Source organism: Chinchilla lanigera, unplaced genomic scaffold (assembly GCF_000276665.1).
Source record: "Chinchilla lanigera isolate Chin_1 unplaced genomic scaffold, ChiLan1.0 scaffold00098, whole genome shotgun sequence".
Lineage (NCBI taxonomy): Eukaryota > Metazoa > Chordata > Mammalia > Rodentia > Chinchillidae > Chinchilla > Chinchilla lanigera.
In genome coordinates, this window is record NW_004955499.1 from 2656143 (window position 1) to 2678763 (window position 22621).

Below are 22621 nucleotides of genomic sequence, written 5' to 3' on the forward strand. Positions count from 1 at the left end.
GGTGACAAATGCCTGTAATCCCAGCAATCAAGAGGCTGAGGCAGGAGGATCATTGTGAGTGAGACCAGCCTGGGCTATAAAGTGAGCTGAAAGCCATTCTGAACAGACCCAGTTTCAAAAAAAAAAAAAAAAAGCATAAAAAGAAATTCTACTGCTCAGCTAAATTTACTGCTTTTTGTAGTTTTTTCATATATTTATTTATTTGGTATTGAGTATTGGACCCAGGACCATCACACTGGGCTATAGGCTACACCTTTTGAGTATTTTTTTTTTTTTTTTTTGGTTTTTCTCCGGTACCAGGAACCGAACTCACGACCTTGCGCTTGCCAGGCAGGCGCTTTGCCGCTGAGCTAAATCCCCAGCCCCTCCTTTTGAGTATTTTTAATTTTACAAAATTTAAGAAAATTTTTTTGGGGGAACTGGGAATCGAACTCAGGACCTCATACTTGCCAGGCTGGCGCTGTGCTGCTGAGCTATACTTCGGCCCCAGGATTTTTTATGTTGAGACAGGGTCTCATTAAGATGCCCAGGTGGGGGGCTTGGGATTTAGCTCAGCGGCAAAAGCGCCTGCCTGGCAAGCGCAAAGTCGTGAGTTCGGTTCCCGGTACCGGAGAAAAACCAAAAAACAAACAAACAAACAAACAAACAAAAAAGATGCCCAGGTGGGATTCCAAGTGGAAATCCTCCTGCCTCAGCCTCTACGAGTGCTGAGATTACAGGTGTGCACCGCCACGCATGGCTCTACCTATGTAACTTTCCTGCATTTGTTATAAAAGTATATTTTCAAGAGCAATAGTAATTAGAGCGCGTTTTTTATTGTGCAACTTTTGTGGCAAAATAACGAAGACTTTCAAAAGGATGAATAGTGTGTGTGTGGTTACAGCAGATATTGTGTATTTATTCCATGTGTTAGAAAGAACATTATCGGCAAAAGTCGCCGAGGGGGTGGATTTTAAGCGATCTCTGTGAAACAATTTGTAATTTGACTTAGCTATTTTTTTATGTATATATATTTCAAAACAATGTATTGCTCATGATAAATAGAGTTTTCTCATTTACTAATTCTAAAATTAGCTTTGTAGCCCTGACACAATGAATAATAATATCTGCTTTCCCCAAATATCTGGACCACGTGAGCTGCAGCTCCTGGCCACACGATATTGTCGCTGCGTCTATTTCTGGGGAGGTCGCGGACCCCGGCTCTCCTCCGACAGACCTGTCCAGGGACGCTGGGACCTTCCGATGGCTGGATTTGGAGGAGGGGAGAACTCCAGGGTGGTTCTCGCTCCATTAAACTACCCATTTCAAACTGGACCTTCCGGGCACAGAGCGGAGCCCGCATTTCAGGGGAGGGAAGGAGATTTCGGTGAAGGATGGCAATGGCTCTTTATCATCGCTGTGACGGAATACAGACGTCGAGGTGGGGACGTCGCCAGTAAGCCTTTAGACCTCTGTAGCTCTTCCTCCTGGTCTATTAGCCATCTGTCTATCCATGTGTCTATCTACCTATGTATCTATCTATCTATCATCATCTATCTATCATCATCTATCTATCATCTATCTACCTATTATCTATCATCTACCTATGTATCTATCTATGATCTATCTATCTATCTATCTATCTACCTATGTATCATCTAATCTGTCCATCCATCCACCTGTCCATCTATCTGCTGGTCTGCTTGTCTGCCCATCCATCCATCCATCCAACCCCCTATCTATTCATCCATCCATCTCTCTATCAATCATCTAATCTGTCCACCCATCCACCTGTCCATCTATCTGTTGGTTCATCCATCCGTCTGTTCTATCTATCTATCTATCTATCTATCTATCTATCTATCTATCTATCTATTATCTATCATCTATTATCTATCAATCTATCATCTACCTATCTACCTATCATCTATTATCTATCATCTACCGATCAGCTGTCTATCGTCTATCTATCATGTATCTATCATCTATCTACCTATCATCTATCTATCTATCATCTATCTACCTACCTATCATCTATCTATCTATCTATCTATCTATCTATCTATCTATCTATCTAACCTATCACCTGTTGCATCTGTTGTTCTATATCATCTATCTATATCCTATACATCTGTCAATCTATTATCTTTTTATTATCTACCTATCTATCTACCTATCTATTATTATCTACCTATCTATTTTATTATCCTCTATCTATCTATCTCTCTATCTATCTATCATCTATCATCAATCATCTATCTATCTGCGTATCATCTATCTATCATCTATCTCTCATCTATCTCTGTCATCTATCATACACTATATGTCTACCAATCTTGTGCAATATATCAACTATTATTCATCTTTCCACCCACCAAATCCACCTATCTAAATGTCTGTCATCTATGTATGTATAATCTAATGTATTTATATCAGTTTATTATGCATCTACCAGCTCAGCTATCTATCATCTATCATCTGTTATCCATCTATCATATATGATATATATTTACAAAAGTTGTGCAAATCAGCTATCATTCATCTGTTCCCTCCACAGATCAGTTCTATCCATCTTCTTTATGTCTACCATCTATCTGTGTATCATGTGCCTAATGTGTTCATATCTGTTTATCATACACCTGCTCTGTCAGCTATCTACCTATCTACCTATGTATCTATCATCTATCTAACATGCCTACCCGCCTTGTGCAGTCTATCAGCTGTCATCCGTATGTGCACCAGCCAAATCAGGTCTATTCACCTATCTTCGTGTCTCTCTGAATCTTGTCTAATGCATTTATATCTATGTTTATCATGCACTTACCATCACAGCTAAGTATCTCTATATTACTTACCATCTATGCATCAAATATGTATCATGTATCTATAGAAAGATGTGTATAGATATAGATATGTATACCTATGTATAGACATATTTATCTATATATAGATATCTGTAGATCGGTATATATCAATTGTGCATTATTATCTATCTCTAAGATTTATTGGATATGTTTTTTGAGGGGTGGGTAATGGGAATCGAACTCAGGACCTCATGCTTCACAGGCAGGAGCTGTACCATGAGATACATCCTCAGCACTGTCTACGACTTATTATATATGTATCCCTTATGTATTATCTAACTCCCTATCACCTATCATCTAACTTTCTTCTATATATCTATGTCTTTTTGAGACAGGGTCTCACTATGCAGTTCAATCTGGCCTTGAGCTCACTTTGTAGCCCAGGGTGGTCTTGAACTCACAAGGATCCTCCTGCCTCAGCTTCCAGAGTGCTGGGATTACAGGTGTGTGCCACCATGCCCAGCCTTTATGTTCTATCTATCTTTCACCCATTCATTCATCAAATCAAAGCTATCTATCTCTATCTCTGTGTGTCTTCATTGTGTGTTTGTCTATCTATACATCTAAAGTATTTTATCTATCTTTGTCATCCTTTTACCTTCTGTCTATACATTACTTTGCTGTCTGTCATGTATTACTTATCCGTTGTCTGTTTGTGAATCGATCAGTGTATATCTTTTTCCATCTATTTTCTTTCAATCTATCTTATTTATCCATATCTCTCTATGCTTATCATTTATCTTTTTGGTGTCATCCAGCTAATCTATCATTTATCATTCATCATTCATCTACATGTATCTATCATTTAATAAAATATAGATTATATCAGTCCACTACCTGTCTATCATTATCTATTTCATCATCTATATATCTCTCTATATTGTGTATCTATCACTTATCAATCTATCTATAGTTTATCACCATTAGTTATCTACATCTAACTATGCCAGCATTCCAGAGGCTGAGACAGGAAGATCTCTCTGAGTCTGAGGCCATGCTGAGCTATAAAGTGAGTTCAGGACCAGCCTAAACTCCCTAGAGAAACTCTTTCTCAAAAAGACAAAAAGAGAAAGAAACAAGGCAAGAAAGAAAAGAAGTGGAAAGAAAAGAAAGGATTAGAAGAGTAAAGGAAAGAAAAGAAAGAGAAAGACCAATTAAACCTATGGCAATTAAATTGTGAACTGATAATGTCATAGCATGTAAGATTTGCTGAATTTCATGGAAGAAAAGCTGGGAAACATAAATGGACTAATTTTCATTCAAGGAAAAGCAAACTGATTAAAGATCTAGCATGGAAATTTGCATTGGGAGTAGGTTATTTCCTGGCTGAACTGTAAGTTAAATTGAAAGATGAATCATAATGTTGTGTTTTGGGTACTGGGGACTGAACTCCAGGTATTTGCACTGAGCTATGTCTCAGCTTTCTAAATTTTTGTCCATTGGTTTGTTTTGAAGCAAACTCTTGCTAAGCTGTTAAACTGCCTATGCTGGGCTTGAAATTGTTCTCCTCCTGCCTCAACCTCCCAGACTGCTAGGATGGCAGGTGTGTGTCACCATGCCCCACGGAAAACTCCTATGTCCCACACACAATAATAACAAGACCCTAATACTTGGATGGAGATGCTTGGAGCCACTGGGAATAATGCACACACCGTGCCGGGCTCCTGAATTCAGAGCACCGCTTTGCATCTCCTGGTGCGTTTTTAGGGTCCTCATAGGTGGAGAGAAAAGAGAATGTGTTTTTAATTTCAGCCTCATGATTATTGTCTTAACTGCACCTGCACAACCTGTTCTAGTTCAGAGCTGGAGTTTTCATCACGAAACTCACAGCAAATAATTAATGTGTTTTCTTCCTTTGCTTGGGTTTTATAGTAATAGGATAACATGAGAATAAGACTAATAGAGCTATATCAGTGTAGTCTGACTTCTTTTACTGCTTTTGTTAAAGGATTAGGACAACAGGGTTGGTCTGTTTACAAAGGGGCTCTGTAGCTCTGCCCTCCCTCCTCTACCAAAAGGTCCTACACATCCTCCAGCTCTTTGGAACGCAAAACAAATGCTCTCAGGGAGATAAAAAGGCCCTGTCTTCTATGAGAAAAGGAAGGATTTAAACTCTGAGGCCAGACCACCTGGAAATCTCAATGCCTCGTTTATTGTAGCCCCGATCTAGTAGGCACTAAGAGACTGAACACAGGAGCGAAGGTGAGCTGCAGTCATCTGGCTTTGGGGAAGTGCCTTTTATTATCTTCCACAAAGAGTGATTCATTAAACAAATCGCTCACAGCTTCTAAGAGAAATGAATGCAAACCTTTTCTAAATTTTTTCTTGTAGTATAAGTTGTATTAAAAGGCAGGAACATCACACCAGAACAAACAGACACACAAGAACCTTTATCTCTTAACAAAATTTTGTTGAAATGTCCATTTACCACAATCTTAGGGTTAAGTGAGGTAATACATCAAAGTACTTGCTATGTAACGAGTGTATAGCACCACAGTAATGACTATAGTACTGATATAAACACAACTGAATATTTCTAACTATGCAGATGCCTTAACAATCATCTAAGACCTAGTGTGGTATTTTGAGGAATAACGGCTCAGTAGATTTTCTGTGAAGAAAGGATCAGTCAGGAAATACGGCATAGTTTTTTAAATTAACCCAATGGAGTCCTGCTCTGCCACAGAGAAAGATACACTTGAGTCAAGAAAATGGATATCCTTTGATGCCACAATGTTTATTGAAATAAGTGAGACAAACAGGATTAAATGAGAGAAACCCAAAGTTTAAATAAACAGCAAAATAAAAAATTGATAATCAGAAATAGCGAGAGAAATCTTTTGCAAAAGAAAAGACCAAGAGTTGGAGAAAGAGCACAGGAAACACATGAAAAAAACTTAAGAAAAAAAAAATATGGTCAGCTGCCTAAAAGACTATGATCATTACGTATTAGAAACATGCACTACAAAAATTAAAATAAAAAATAATGGGTATTATCCAGCAACTTACCCAATGAAAGAATTGTGTGATTTTATCAGTGCAGGGATGGAAAACACACTTCAGAATAACTACCTAGTCACTTTAAAATAGTGAAAAGAAAAGAACCAAGGTATAATATACACATGTGCCAATTCCTCACAATAGGTATGTGTAATCTGCATGGCAAACATATACTAAATAAAAGAAGACAGAGAAAAGAGAATTAAACACATACAAACACACACACACTCTCTCACACACACATACACAGGATTTCTGTAAAACTAATGCTAGTTGTCAACCTACAATGAAAATACCCTGCTAACTTCAAAGGGAACCAGGGAATGGATAGGCATGCGATTTATTCCGTTTTTACCCAAGCATTTTTGAAGATTGAATCAAATGCCTTCACCTCAATAAACAACAATTGGCTATGAATGGCAGAAAGAAAAAAAAAAAGATGAGATAAAATCATATGAGAACACTTAGGCTGATAGTGTGAAAGCTTACCTTAGAAAAAATATTAAAAGCCCAGTAGAAGAATAAGGGGATTTGGGAAAATAACTGAACATAAGGTAAATAAACAGCATCATTAGCTTTTTTTTAATAAACAGCAATAAGATCATAGGAGGAATGATGGGAAGAGTGTTTTCAAGAGCTCATTTCTTTAAAAGTTAGGCATGCATTTAGAAAGGAAGATATTGAGGAAGAAGAAAAGAAAAGCTTGTGAAAGCTTACTGAAAGATAACAGTTGATTCAAATCCGTGGACATTGCTATTTTGGTGTCATTCAACCCCTTCTCCCATTAGGTTTATTTATTTTATTTATTTATTTATTTTTGTCTTTTTTTGAGACAGGGTCTCGCTCTGCAGTTCAGGCTGGCCTTGAGCTCACTTTGTAGCCCAGGCTGGTCTCGAACTCACAGTGATCCTCCTGCCTCAGCCTCTCGAGTGCTGGGATTACAGATGTGCATCACCATGCCCAGCTAAGGAAAAATTTTGAGTGTGTTCTGCAGATGTAACAACTCCTCACTGAGAATGCAATCGTTAGGTACTACAATGACACTAATCACAAATAAAAATGAAAATAATAAAGAAGATAGGTGACTGCATCAGCACCCCTTGATTTCTGCAAAATAATGAAAACGTAATACAGTGTATGAAGTCGTGTTATTATTTTCTTATTTTAAAGAGAAAAAAATAATAAAATAATAACAACAAAGACAAAACAACACAAAAACAATAAAACACACAATTTCAAAACACCCTGCAGTAAACTAAAGTCAAAATAGATCAAAGCTCTAAATATTAAACCAGAAGCACTGAATCCATGTTTTTAGATTTAGATTATCAGATGGAATCCAGGGAGTATAGGGCCATCTGAGGACAATTAACTGTAAGAAGATCATGTGTGTGTGTGTGTGTCTGTTGTGGATACACAGCTGTTTCATTAACATTAAGGAATTCATGTAAAAAAAATCACACAAGTTTCCACCAGCTTTGTAGCAATACTTCATGTTGCTAAGGTCACCATTTCCACCGATCTGATTTTCTTTGTTTCCTTTGTTGCTGAGGAAGGATAAAGATACTTACAAAGGATGTGTCATCCTAGACCCCCAAATTGTTGGGAAGTAGCTGGACAAATAGAGTGTAGATAAATCTTCCAGGAGCAGTGTTTAAAACACAGCTTGTGCAGCAGTGTGATACAGACTTGGCCAATATTGCTGAAATCCCACAGGTTCCTGAAAGACAGCGTGTTCACTCCATAGAAGGTTGTATCAAAGCAAAAAACAAAGCAAAAACATCTACAGCATACATAGATGCCCATAACATACAGTAACTCCACCCCAGTGTTAACACCCACAGGAAGTGAAATCAGCATCTGGAGAGATTTCAGCATTCCCCTGTGCATTACAGCGCTAGTCGCAATATTCAAGAAATGTCAAAAATAAAAAAAGAAAATCATGTTAGGCCCGGGGATATAGCTCAGTGGCACAAGCACCTGCCTGGTAAGCACAAGGTCCTGAGTTTGATTCCTGGTACCAAAAAAAAAAAATGGGAGGGCATAAGTCTCTGTCAGTGGATGAATGGATAAAACGAACTTGGTGCATTTAACCCATGGAACGCTATGCAGTCATAAAGAGGGATGTGATGTTACTGCTTGAAACCACCTACATGAAACAAGAAGTTACTCTATGGAGTGACCTATCCCAGGCATAGAAAGACAAACACCCCCTAGTCTTCTCCACCTAAAAATCTAAAAGCCTGAATCCCAAGGAGGTACAGGTTTGAGTGTCAAGTGCCATGGCCCAGGCTCTGTAGGGAGGAGTTGGGAGGAGCTGGGGAACTGGCCTAAGGCTGCAGGTGGGTAGTAGAAAATATTTCTCATACCTAGAGTGGAGTAGGATAACACTACCTGACAGTCACTGACTCAGTATTTCAACACAGCTAATGGGGAAGATGTCCAGTGTTTCAAAGCAAAGTGTAAGATATTTGAGATCAGAAAAGTACTGGTTAATTGGATGAGATCATTCCAGCCTGCGCAGGAGCTTTGAAATGTCACACTGTACCCCCAATTATATGTGATTACCGTGTCAATAATGTGATAATTGTTGCAGATGACAGATGTGCTTTTTTGCCGCATTTTCATTATTACATATTGTATGCAAGTTTTGACACACAAATGATATGCCAAATAAAAATATCATGATATGTTTTTCAAAACCTGCTTACATGGAAGACCCCAGGTCCCCAGCGTGCATACTGGCCTTCAAAGGAAACAGCAAATGTGACTTTTTCTTAATTCTATCCTGACTCAGAGAGGGCACTCAAAAGCAGATAAATGTCAGGAAGCTAAAAATAGCATTCCTTCACTGAATAAATTTTGGGGGGCATTAGGATAGGCTGTGGTTGATGAATGCATTCTCTCTGTCCACAGAAAGTCTACTCTGAGTAGCAGCTGGGCCTGAGCTCAATGGAGACTGGAACCAGGAATCGAGAAACAATGAATTAAATGCCCAGAAGTCAGATGTAAGCCAGTGACCTTCTCCCTGGGTGAATGCAAGCACTAAGTCAGCTATTTTGTAGTTACGAAGGGTCGTATTTCAGAGCTTCATTTAAACAATAGCAGAAACAATGTAAAACTATTCCCCACTGTGAAAGAAAAAAAAGATAAAAGTGTTTAATTGAGACTATTGGAAAAATAGGACTAATTAAGTGTATTTTCTGTTAGATACTTTGATTCTATGAGCAGCTGAATGGGCATTGAAACCTGAAAGGATATGCTAATGCTTCTGAACAGCAGGCCAAGATTTTGGAGAGTCAGTAAGGGTTAAATCAATAAATGGGGAGAGAGAGACAGAGAGAGACAGAGACAGAGCCAGAGACACAGAGAGACACAGAGAGAAATAGAGAGAGAGACAGAGAAACAGAAAGAGACAGAGACACAGAGACAGAGAGACACAGAGACAGAGAGATACAGAGACAGACAGAGACAGACAGAGACAGACAGAGACACAGAGAGAGAATCAGTGTACTTCAGGTGTAAATGCTTGTCTCAGAAATAATCTTCAAAAAACTAAACACACATTTAGGAATAAAAAAAAAAACTGTCCTCGCACATCTAGTCTTTGAAAACATCAAATGACTTCTTTATTGTTTTGGACTTTTAGCCTCAGAATTTTGCTTGTGAAATCTCATCAAAACAACCAAGATCAGTGATGAATCTTATTTTCATAATACCTACTTGTAATTTTTTTTCTTTCCTATGTAAGCTGTTGGCTCCTGGGTGCATTGTTCCTAATGAGAAGGTCATGAGTTACACCTCAGTCCTGTAAAATTTCTACTGAACGTTCATGCTTACTGTTCACTTAGTGCTCAGTTTGTTGATTGAATAAACTTAACATTTGAAGGTCAGTCTTTTATTTCTGTCTTTCTTTTGAGAGACAGGGTCTCACTATGCAGTTCAGGGTGGCCTTGAGCTCATTTTGTACTTGAGGCTGGTCTTGAACTCACACAGATCCTCCTGCATCAGCCTCCTGAGTGCTGATATTACAGGTGTGCACCTCCACACCTGGTCTGCAAGTCATTCTTTGTCTTTAGAGCCATGTTCTCATCACAAACACTAGGGACAGGGAGCTCAGCAGCCTGGCTTTGTCGTACTTCCATTTATAGTTTCTCACATGTGGAAAAACACAATCCAGTCCTTCTCTCCACCTGCTAAGCAGAGAAATGATTGAACTCCGCATTGAAAGGCATGTGAACTCTGAGCGTGCACCCTGTACCCCGCTCCTTTAGGCCCCGAGGTCTTCCTCCTCTCTGCTTTCCCTTCTAAATCTCTGTCTCACACTCACACCTCGTTTCTGGAGAGCACCCACACCATGGTGTAGACTTGGCATCTCCTGCCAGAGCAGATGAACCCAGATTTTATTTGTAGAGCAACCACATAAAGTGTTTGGGTGTCTTGGGATACCAGCTTGATCTTTGGACTGCCAAATTTCTGTCACTGTCGCCAGCCTTTGGAAAAGCAAGGCATAGCTGGGCGTGCTGGTGCAGACCTGTAATCCCAGCACTGGAGAGGCTGAGGCAGGAGGATCCTTGCAAATTTGAGACCGGCCTGGGCTACACAGTGAGCTCAAGGCTAGCCTGAGTTGCATAATGAGACCCTGTCTCAAAAATAAATAATAAATAATAAATAAATAAATAAATAAGGAAAACCAAGGCATTGTTTCTTCGGAGATTGGTATTGAAGATAGATGAAGTTAGACTGGTCCCGGGAGCTGGAGGTGAGGGAGCATTTTAAGCACCCAAGTCCAGCATTCACAAGGGCTGGGAGGCTTTGCACTCTGCTCACCATGCTGGGAAGCTGAAGGTGTGAAACAACCGCCGTCCTTCTGTATCTGTGTGCCTGTCCTCATGCATACCTGCTGTGTTTATAGTGACAATGTCAGACAGTCAGCACTGTGAGTTCAAAAAGTGAGCTGCTGCTAGAGAAGGCACTGCCCATTTTCAGGTGAGATGGCGCAAAGTTAGAAGCAAGAGCCTCAGCCACTGGTCCTTGAGAACTTGAACAGGAATGCAGGCCCTGGGTGTCCCGCTGCCTTCCAGACAAGAGGCCATAGACTGGAGCTGCGTTTTCCCCCTGAAGCTCAGGAGACTGGGATTATTACGTGTGGGTCATGAAGTGCACACAGGAGGAAATGATGGCACAGCTCCATGTGGGCTCCGTGAGCACACACACACACACACAGAGCGATATTTTTTGTTCATTTGGCCTGCCTGCCTGCCTGCCTGCCTTCCTTCTTCCTTCCTTCCTTCCTTCCGTCCTTCCTTCCTTCCTTCCTTCCTTCCTTCTTTCCTTCCTTGTTTCCTTCCTTGTTTCCTTCCTTCCATCCTTCCTTCTTCCTTTCTTCTCCTCTTTTTTGTTTACTTCTTTCTCTTGTTTTTTCTTTCCTTTCTTCTTTCCTTCATTTTATTTCTTCCTCCACCCTTCCCTTTTCCTCTCCCTCCTACTTCTTTTTCTCCTCCTCCTCCTTCTCCTCCTCCTCCATCTCCATCTCCTTCTCCTTCTTCTCCTCTTCCTGCTTCTTATCCTCCTCCTCCTGCTCCTCCTCCATCTCCTCCATCTCCTCCATGTCCTCATCCATCTCCTCCATCTCCTCCTCCACCTCCTCCTCCTCCCCCATCTCCTCCTCCCCCATCTCCTCCTCCTCCATCTTCTCCTCCTCCATCTCCTCTTCCTCCACCTCCTCCTCCACCTCCTCCTCCCCCATCTTGTCCTCCTCCATCTCCTCCTCCATCTCCTCCTCCTCCACCTCCTCCTCCTCCCCCATCTTCTCCTCCTCCATCTCCTACTCCTCCATCTTCTCCTCCATCTCCTCCTCCTCCACCTCCTCCTCCTCCCCCATCTCCTCCTCCTCTATCTCCTCCTCCATCTCCTCCTCCATTTCCTCCTCCATCTCCTCCTCCATCTCCTCCTCCATCTCCTCCTCCCTCATCTCCTCCTCCTCCACCTCCTCCGTCATCTCCTCCTCCTCCATCTCTTCCTCTTCCATCTTCTCCTCCATCTCCTCCTCCTCTATCTCCTCTTCCATCTCCTACTCCTCCATCTCCTCCTCCTGTATTCCCTCTTCCATCTCTTCTTCCATATCCTCCTCCTCCATCTCATCCTCGTCCATCTCTTCCTCCTCCATCTCCTCCTCCTCCACCTTCTCCTCTGCCATTTTCTCCTCCTCACCCTCCTTCTTCCTATCCTCATCCTCCTTCTTCTCTCTCTCTCTTCCTCTTTGCATCTCAGTCTCTCTCCCCCCTTCCCTCTTCTTAATCAAAGCATAAACTCTACGAGGAACAGTCCCACTCTGCACTGCTTCACAATTCTTCTTACCAAGCAACCCTAGGCACTTCTGAACTTGGTGGTGAGCTCACAGTTATTCACATAGGTGTAAATGATACAATCCTTAGGTACCATTTCATGAATATATGCAGCATGATATATCCTTGCATACACATGTATCTATAAATGCTCTACCTGTCCTCCATCCCATCTCATTGTCTGCCTTTCTCTGTTTTGCTCAAGGCAGTGCTTCTACCCATTTCACATTTGCCCAGGTTCATCTTTAAATCTCGGCATCCATTCACCAAGTACATGCCTCTGTCCCCTTTAACAATCTGTGAATGACAAGATGGGCTTGATTTCATTATTGTCCATTATCTACTACATAGATTATGAATATCTTATGAAATTATTTGCATATGTTACTGAACAGGATACCCAACACACGAGAAGGGGTGAATCCTTTGCAAATTTATTTTCCCTTTTGGCTAGTATATCTATATTTTGATTTGATTTTTTTTTTTTTTTGTACTGGAAATCAAGCTCAGCACCTTGCACTTTCCTGGCAGGTGCTGCACCACTGAGTTATGTCCTCGGTCCTATTAGTATGTATTTGAGATACATAATAAGTGAATGCATCTCAGGCATTGGTATATATGCATATCATATTTTAATGATGATTTTTAAAATGGTTGGGCCTCCTTTATCTTTCTATAAATAATGACCCATGTGATCTGATAACTGTTAGTCTTGGGACATGGTGAACGGGGGAATGTGACTGAGATTTCATGCCAGCTTGAAGATTTGCATGTTCAGAGAGCTGGATGAACGTACATTGCTCAAGGTAAAGCAGAATTAAAGGAAGAGAATTAATAAAAATGAACAGTCTCTGGATCATAATGTTGTATGAAATAAGTCCGACCCACAAGGTTCAATACCACATGGTTTCTCTTCCAAGAGAAATCCAAAGTATAAATAAAATCCCAAACAGAAGATAGATGTTAAGAAACAGAGAGATAGATCATTCTCCCATCCGAGTACTAACCAGGCCCGCCTCTGCTTAGCTTTCCAGATCAGACGAGATTGGCATGTTCAGGGTGGTGTGGCCATAGACTAGATCATTCTCAAATGGGAAAGGATCAAGAGATTGTGGAAGGAAAGGGGAGAAAGAGATACAAAAGAATGAGGATGTATTCTTTGCAAACACCAAGTCCACACAAAGACTGTAAAAATCAGCCAATAAATCAATAAAAGACTCAGTCAATGATGTGTGTCTCAAGACACTGATTTCCATCATAATTTTCACAGATTTTTCCCACTGAAAAGGGAAATTCACATATATGTATCAGCAAGCCCACTTGATCGCACTGAACATTTTTGTGTATAGTATGACCCAAGATTCCATTTACATTTTCTTAAATCATGGAGGATAAATAGTTGAAAAGAATGACATCCAAAAAGGTGACATGACATTCAGTTTTCAGTGTCCTTACATAAGCTGTGTCATCTGCATTCCTTGACTAGTAGCAGTTGTCTGTGAGTACTTGTGTGATATAAAGCATAGCACAGCAGCAATTACAGACTCAGAGGTAAAAGATTCAGTATTGGGCCATTTCCAAGGGGAAAAAAGTGGACAGAGATATTTTTGCCATTCCTTGTTCTAAGAAAGTCTTTGCAGAGGATGGGACAGTTCGTGTGATTTAATTTGTACAACAGAGGAATGGCAAACTCTTGTTGGCTTCTTTGTTTTAAATAACACCCGGGGTATTGAGTTAGCATTAATAGAGCAGAAGTTGTCTCTACATTGGTGACTTTGCATGATGAATACTCAACATGCTTTGAGCAAATACAGCACGCTTTAATTTTGAAGAAAGCTGAGATATACATTCATTTTCTGGAAAGGGCACTTTTCTTCCTCTCCCCATCCATTCTGAAAAAGCTCTAGGGTATTAAAGAAATCCCACCGTCCTCTGCACAATGGTTTCCAGTTAAGGCCAGGACTTGTTTAGAAAGAGAGCATTTCTTAATCCCCCACGGAAGGCCGCCCACGAAAGCCTGCCCTGTCCGAACAGCTGCCTGAGTCTTTTTCAGGCCTGGGAAAGCACACAGTGAGCGGACGACTGGTATTCTTTCAGGAGATAACTGCCAGTGATACGTTGCCTCTCAGCCGGGCTCGGGAGCTGCGAGCAGACAATGGTTTGCACGGTTGGTTAGCAGAGGTCACTCCTGGACGCTGACTCTTGGAAACGATTAAGTGTCCCCGCTCACTGATGAATAGGCAGATAATGATCTGACCTGAGACTCCCCAAGGGGCTGCCTAAAGCAAACCAAGCGATGCTGTTTTCTAAGAGGCATTATTAAGTCCAGGGCTTTCAATGGGGGTTATTTTTAACCCAAATGACACTATTACCATCTGTCCACTGGAGCAAGCAACGCTGGGGATGGAAGCTGCTTCAGGGTTTTTACTTTGCTTTAAACTGCAGGACGCAGATCTGGTTAGCAGGCAGTGCGTCATTCCTAGAAACAAAAGCTCGAAGAGAAAAGCGCTTACATGCGACCTTTTTTTTGTAGTTCTTGTTTTTATATGTATTCATTCTGTGGTGCCTGAATTCGGTTTATTGCTATGACATTTTTCTAGGTGGAACGGACGAAGGGAAAATACGAGATGACCGGGGAGGATGTAGAATGATGTTTTCCAGAAGCTGGAGGTTAGAGAGACAGGGAAGATGCTGGTGAAAAGATACAAAATTGGTGTTAGTCAGAAGTTCATTGGAAAGATCAATTTTGGATCCTTCTGATCACAGTGAAGCACAACGTATTATTTTTTATTTTAAAGATAAAAGAACGAAAACATCATAACAAACACACACACATTTACAAAATAACACAAAAACAATTCAAGCCATACTGAATTTCAGACAAGATGATAGGAAATTAACAATGGTTGTTGTAGTACACATTGATGTCTTCAAATGGGTTATTCAGGTAAACAGATGCAAAGGCAAACTCAAGTAAAAATGGATCACAGATCTCAATATTAAAACAGAAGCACAAAATCTACTGGAACAATGCATTTTATACTTGAAAATCACCTAGAGCAGTTTTCAGCTGTCCTCACCACACAAAAAGACAGATATGTGAGAAAACTCATACGTTAAAAAAAGCTTGATTATCTACTCCATGTGTCTTTGGTCTAAAAGTTGGAGATGTAGCAGTGTCTGAAACCGACTGGAGGTGTAAAGGTAATTAGAGCACAGATAACACTGTGCTCTTTAGGGAGCGCCTTTAGTTGCCTTGCTTTGGCTGCAGCAATGTCCTGAAGAGTTTGGAAACTTTTACTTTTCCTGCTCATTTTGACCTTGGGGAGGAGCCGGAAGTCGCACATGTCCACATCCGGTGACTGAGGTGGAGGAGGACACAGCATCATGCGTGTAAAGTAAGTAGTAACTGAACAACCATCCACCTAATTATAGCATAAAATAATGTAATGATTGAAATTTCAGTATTAGACAGGGTAGAGCTATCAGTTAAGCACAGTAGGTTGATTGAAAAGAAGGTTTTTAAAGTTTAGAGACTCACTGTATGATCTGTTTTCAGTTCAGAGGATTAAATCTAGAGATTTCACACTAAGCTGCATCCCCAGACCTTTTCCATTTTGTTAATTCTCCAAATTGCCCAGGCTACATTCCAGTTGTGATCCTCCTGTCTCAACCTCCCAAACTGCTGGGATTATAGACATACATATTGTGAACTTGTACAATATCATAAAATATATATATATAAATATATATACACATATATGACATAATATGAAATTGAAAATAACAGCATTTCATTCAAACACTACTGGAAATCTTTTGAATTTTGGGGTATATACAAAATCAAATTAAGAATATAGAGAAAATGAATGTAGTAATAAGATAATCAGCCTGCTTTTGTGTCTCTATTCATATCCATGAGGAGAGACCTTCCAGTAAGGTCTACTCTTCAGTATGTCTAAGAAAACTGCATAGATATGAATACTTCAAGTCAGAGCAGGCCTGCCATCCTAGCACTCTGGAAGGCTGAGGCAGACGGATTACAAGTTCAAGCCCAATCTTGGCAAACTAGTGATTTGGCAAGTCCACATCTTAAATAAATATTATAATGATAGAATATCCTTATTGGTTAATGCAAATAAAATGACATCCACATAAAAGTTAATTTAGAAAATTCAGTAATGAATAACCTACTTCCAAAAATCATTCTTCTGTAGGAAGTCATCACTAGTGAATTTTGGTCTGTTTACCAGAAAGACCTATGGAGACAATGAAGTCTTGTTTTATTTCAAAGAGAAAAAAATAGCAAAGTAACAACAATGAAGACAAAACAAAAACAACAGAAAAATAATAAAATTGATGCAGGATTTCAAACAAGATGATAAGAATTAACAATAGTTGTTATATTACATATTGTTATCTTCAATGACATTGCTGAAATGTAAGAATGCAATATTTACTGAACAATTAAAGACAACAAAAAGTAGTAAAAATTAGAAATGATACAGAGCTTCACTAAAGAAGATGGTAGGAATTCAACAATGGTTGTTATATTGCATATTGTTGTCTTCAAATTAGCTGTTTAAATGACCAGATATTAGCGTGCAAAATTGGTCAACAACAACAAAAAATTAAGCATTAAGTGTTTCTTTGAGTAATCCAATAGACATCAGCAGTACAATGATCCCAGCAGTCCTTGTGAGACAGTGAAATCTTCTGGTACAATTCCTGATATTTCCTTAACTAAGAAATAAAAAAAAACAACACAGAGAACAACGGGAAGTATAAATTCAACTGTAATCAGTCTATGCCAGGCTATTTGCACTCTTCAACATTTTGATTTTAAAAACATTCTCCAAATTCCAAACGTTCATTTTTAAAGTTAATTTTATTGGTACTCTTATAATAGACATAATTATCAAATCCAGTATAGGGAATTTGCTCCTGTACATGATATATGTCACATTTTCTTTTGTCCCATTCCCCTCCCCTCCCTTCAGTCACTCTTTCTGTCCTTGTTTATAAAAGCTTTGTTTCATCTTTTCCTTCTATCTTCTTTTATCTTCTTCCCTCCCTTTTCTCTTCTTTCCCTTACATTATTCCCTTTTCCATTTGAAGGTATTCTTCCTGCTTCCCAATATCTAGCGTCCCATTTGGTCCTGATTTTATTTATCATGGTACCAGGAAAAGATGCTTGGGTGGAGAAAATGTGGAGAACTGAGACCCGAAAAGAGGGGATGCATCTTACGAATCACTCTTTGAATGGTGAGAGTACTTTTAATTACTTTTTAACCACTAACCGTGATAAAAAGTGTGTGGGGCGGAGTAGCACGATGTAAAGATTATGTTGAAGTATGAGGAACAGAAAGTCACACCACGGAATCCTTCCTGTCTAGTTGGATAATGGCCATGTTGCTTATCTTCACCAATTTTTGCACTTTGAAATCAGCAGACACACTGCCTTGAGGATATGGCTGAGATCACAGGGCGTTTCTCCAATGGGATGGGTGGATACACACGCACATGACTTGGGCCACTGCCTGGTGCTAGCCCCGGAGAGCAGCACATAGTCTACAGAGAGGGGTTCATTTGGTGCCATGGTCTCCATCCACGCTAGGGTGGCCCCAAAGAATCATCACGTTGGACGGGGCTGGTACAAGCAAGATGCTCACCTCCTGGAAGTCTGGAATCAGAGGCAGAAGGGAGGAGTGCAGGGGAGAGATACAGCTTCCTAGGTGACCCCCTGTGGCTCCGCTCCTCCAGCCAGGGCAGACTCCCTAAAGGCAGAATCCACTCCATTATATCTCTTCCGCTATCCAACCGCTGTCACGGAGCTCCAGCTCGGAGCACAGGCGATGTCGGGGAGGAATTCGGGCTCAGAGCCTATCACCGATCCTGACATCAGCTTCGGTGTGAGTGGGACCCAGAACCAGAGATGCAGGTGGGCAAAGCAGCGCGTGCGTGTTATCCTAGTTGCTCAATCCATGGCATACAACAAATAGGGAATATGGGATACACTGGAGACGAGGTGAGCAGGGTTTACATACAGACCCGAGGTCATGTCTTTATGACAAACGGAGGCACACAAGAAGTGCAGTTGGTGAATCTTCCAGTTCCTGCCCAAGTAAGTCCAGCTGACAGCACGACTTAACCACCGCACTGTACTTGCGACTTTTTCGAGTTAACGTCATCTATTTCCTTAAAATCTCACTGTCACGCAGGGCGAGTGATTGCTTTGGCCGTTTGATAAAGTCTTTCTCACTTGTAACATTACCTGAATCCAACAGCACACAATGAGGTTATTGTACATGCTGGCTTTGGAGATAGCCAGCTCCATTTACTGATTAATTTTCATACAGGAAGTTTCCTAAGCTAATCCCACCCCCAGTCCTTTGATAGACATCCCAAGGACACCGGGTCATTTTATAAAAAATACAAGAATACGTTCAGATGACCACCTTTAACCTGGATCAAGTCTCTCTTATGGTTCATTTATGAAGTAAGGTATCTTTCTCCTTGTGCCCAGCCAAATGTAAAGGGGCTGGTCTTCAGCTCTCACGAACTGCACATCTCACTTTCTGGTAAGCTGAGAGACAGACTTGGAGCACTCTAAAAAAAAGTAGAAAGATAGAATTTTGAGCATACACATTGTGCATCCTTTTATATTTCAGCAAATGTTCCCGAGGCATGTTTGTCTTTACATTATATTTTCATAATAGTTTCCCTCTGAAGACAGAACAGAATGGAAATGTAACTGCTCACAGGCTAGCCAGCCACATATTAAAGTAGTAGCTCAGGGCTCTAACTTACAAATATGATTCTAAAGAGCTATTTTGCCAGTATAAAGGAACCCAGTGACAAAGCGACCTGCTTTCTGTCTGGGGAATACTTATGAAGGATGCTGTAATGCTTGCTGTATTCCAGAAGTAGCTTGCTGCCAGTCAACATGAAACATGACATTCTGACTAGCAAGAAGATACACTGCATTCCACAGCCATCTTAGAAATGGATTTTATCGTTCCTTTCTTTGGTCCCACACCTTTCATCATAGGACCATTGTCAGTCTTACAGAATTTCAGATATTCCACATCGCAGCTATTCTGAGAAGATGGTCAATTTTGGTGTCAACTCAGGAGCAGTCTATTCATTCCCTCCCTAGTTTGCATGGTGCTTAGCATTTATTCCGTTACAGTTCAAGGCAGAGTGGAGTGCCACTATACACTTTTATTTCACTACTGGATTTCTCCCTGCACGCTGTCATCCAAAGGATGAGTTCATGCATTATGTTAGTCATGCAAAAAATTTTATTATAAGGCTTCTTATAATGAAAGACATGAGAGATACGGACAGAGTGACTAAGCTAAAATATAAACATTTGAAATGGGATCCATGGCACTTTATTACAGCAAGAATTATCAGAGGTGCATTAATCATTTTTCCTGAAGCAGGACACGCACCCAAGACCCACAAGTTAAAAGAAGAGAGGTTTAATGTGGCGAAGCTTTTAAGGGGGTTTAGTCCCTGGCCAGCTGGCTGCAAGGCGGAAGCGTCATGGACGATGAGGGTGTTGAAGGAAAGATGTTTGGTCCAAAGAGATGGAAACCCTCAGCAGGGTTATAACAGCAGAAATGAGGGGCCCAGGACCTAGATACACCACAGAATCACCCTTCTGAGACCCATGAAACATGCCCAGAAGTGAGCTTTGCTAATCTTCTACCTTGCTTCCAAGACAATCAGCTGACACTGTACCCCAACCTCCACCAGACTTTGCCTACTTATGCAATTAACTTTCTCAAGTCAGCACTTTATATATTACATTTAGCTCTATCAGGAGTAATAGTGCGATCAAAGTTCTACATGATATTATTTATTTAATTTTGCTTATGTGGTGGTAAAACAAACCACCATTGAATCCTCACCTCTGTTTATGTATCTGTCAATTACCATCCTAGTGTCATTTAATTTTATAGGGAAGTTAATCTTCATGATCATTAATATTCCTTCAGTCCTCAGCAATGCTCTTTGATATGTTAGCCCAAGCAAGCTCTTGAACATTCATTGAAAAGCATCAATTGTATTTTTTCCCAACTCATAGCTGAGCTATAAACATTAACACTTGGACCCACCCTATCTTTTTCTAAATCAGTGTACATGAAGGGAAAAAGGACAGAAGTCATACATAAAACAGAAGGGGAGTGTAGTTACCAACTAAGTATCTTGGAGAGTTAAATGGTGGAAGGAAGTAATGTTCAGGATTGTAAAGGAAGCAATTACAAATGAAAGAGCAGGTCGGGTTTCCTGCTGGAGCTTTGAGGATGTGTTCTCTTTGGGAAGGTCAAAGTCTTGGATCCGTGTGTGAAGAAATCATTGTTCAGGGAAGAAGAGAAAGGCTTTTGGAAGAGTTGTCCTGTCCAAAATGACACCCATTTATCATACATGGAAACTTGGACTAAGTTTAGGACAATAAGCAATTTGGTAGCTAGGTTTCTTGTCATCTTTCCAATGGAGTCACCCATGGTCTTTGGCTACCATGTTGAGTGACAGATATACAAAAGCATTCCCTGTGCTCAAAACAGTTGGATGGTTCACTGCTGGTCCCAGGAAAACAGCTGAGAGTAGAGATTTAAAAAAAAATTAAATTTAAAGGTGATGTCAAATGTAAACGCACGTGCAGATCTGATTTATTTCATTTATGATTATGGTCTTTAATTACATCCATTTACCTACAAAATCCTTGAATTATCTCTCCTTATAGCACAGAAACCCTCCATTGTATGAAAAAAACACATCTTTTTTATCCATTCCTCAGTTGATGGGCATTTGGGTTGTTTCGAAGATGTAGCTGTTACACATCCCCTACTGTAAGAAACTGAAAGAGAAAATAAGATCCAAAAGGTACAACAGATATTGTGAAAAGGAAAGAAATTGCTCAAAAGGAAAGAACAGCTGGGATGGGGGAAAGGAGAAAAGATGGAAGAGGAAAAAAAATATATATATGTATACATAAGATAGTTAAGATAATTTCTATTAGTTCATTGAAAGGAACAGTTAGTGCTTAATCATTCGATCAGCTTTGCATGCCTGATTCTTGTTATCTGAGCAATGACTTTGAAGATAACAATATGCAATATAATAGCCATTGTTAATGTCCTATCATCTTGCTTTGAAACTCTGCACAGTTTTTATTGTTTTATTCTACTCTTTAAAAGAAAACAACGCAAAGGCAAGAAAAGGTCATACAAAGCTAGGTTAGAGTAAAGGCAGTGCTCGCCACAGAATGTGACAGCTTGACGTTTGGTAAAACAGAAGACACCGCATGGCCCCTCGCACCTTCCCCTGAAACAAGTGGCAGACCAAGGACAGGGTTGTCCCCTTGAGGTGGGTCACAGACCGGGGAGGGCCCTCTCCATGCCCTGCAGCAGGTCCCGAGGCTCCCTGGGAGAAGTGGCCTCCCTCCAGCTGGAGGAGAAGAGAGTCCTCGGCTCAGAGGTGCGGGACACAGAGGGCTCAGGGCTGTCTCCAGGCTCTGATGGGTAAAGCCAGTCTCCATGCACACACACACCCACACACACACACACAGAAACACACACACACACAGAGAAACACAAACACACACACACACCCTTCCTTCCCGGAGTCTCAAATCTGCAGGGTTCCAGATCACATAAATCTTGTATTACATACATTGCTGGATATGTTTGTTTTTATCATCGTGTTGAATTTTTGTTGTGTTGTTGTTGCTGTGACACAGGAGAAAATAAAAGTCTTCTCTACACCAGGCAAATACAAATGACACACCCAGACCTACCTGCCTATGTACCTATCTATTATCTCTCTATCTATCTACCTATTATCATCTATCTATCTATCAACTATCTATCTATCTATCTATCTATTTATCTATCTATCTATCTAACTATATACCTATCATCTATTTTCAATCTATCTATCTGTCATCTACCTATCTACCTGTGTACCTATCAATCTGTCTACCTGTCTATCATCTGCCTATCTATCATGTATCTATCTATCCATCTATCATTCTATCTATCCAGCTATCTATCATTCTATGCATCTATTTATCTATTATCTATCATTCTATCTATCTATCTAACTAACTAACTACCTATTTGTTATCTCTCTATCATCTACCTATCTACCTATCATCTATCTATCCATCATCCTATCAATCTACCTGTTTATGTATCACCTGTCTTTCTATCTATCTATCTATCTATCTTTCTATCTATATATCATCTATCTATCTATCTATCTATCTACCTTTTTCATAATTGTATGTTAGGAACAATTGCATCAAAATTACAGCAGGAAGAGTTGCATTGAATTCTATCAGAAAGAATAACCATTATTAAGGAATGCACTATTACTGTTGTAACCTGCAAAGGAATAAACTCTGCACTGCAGAAGGAC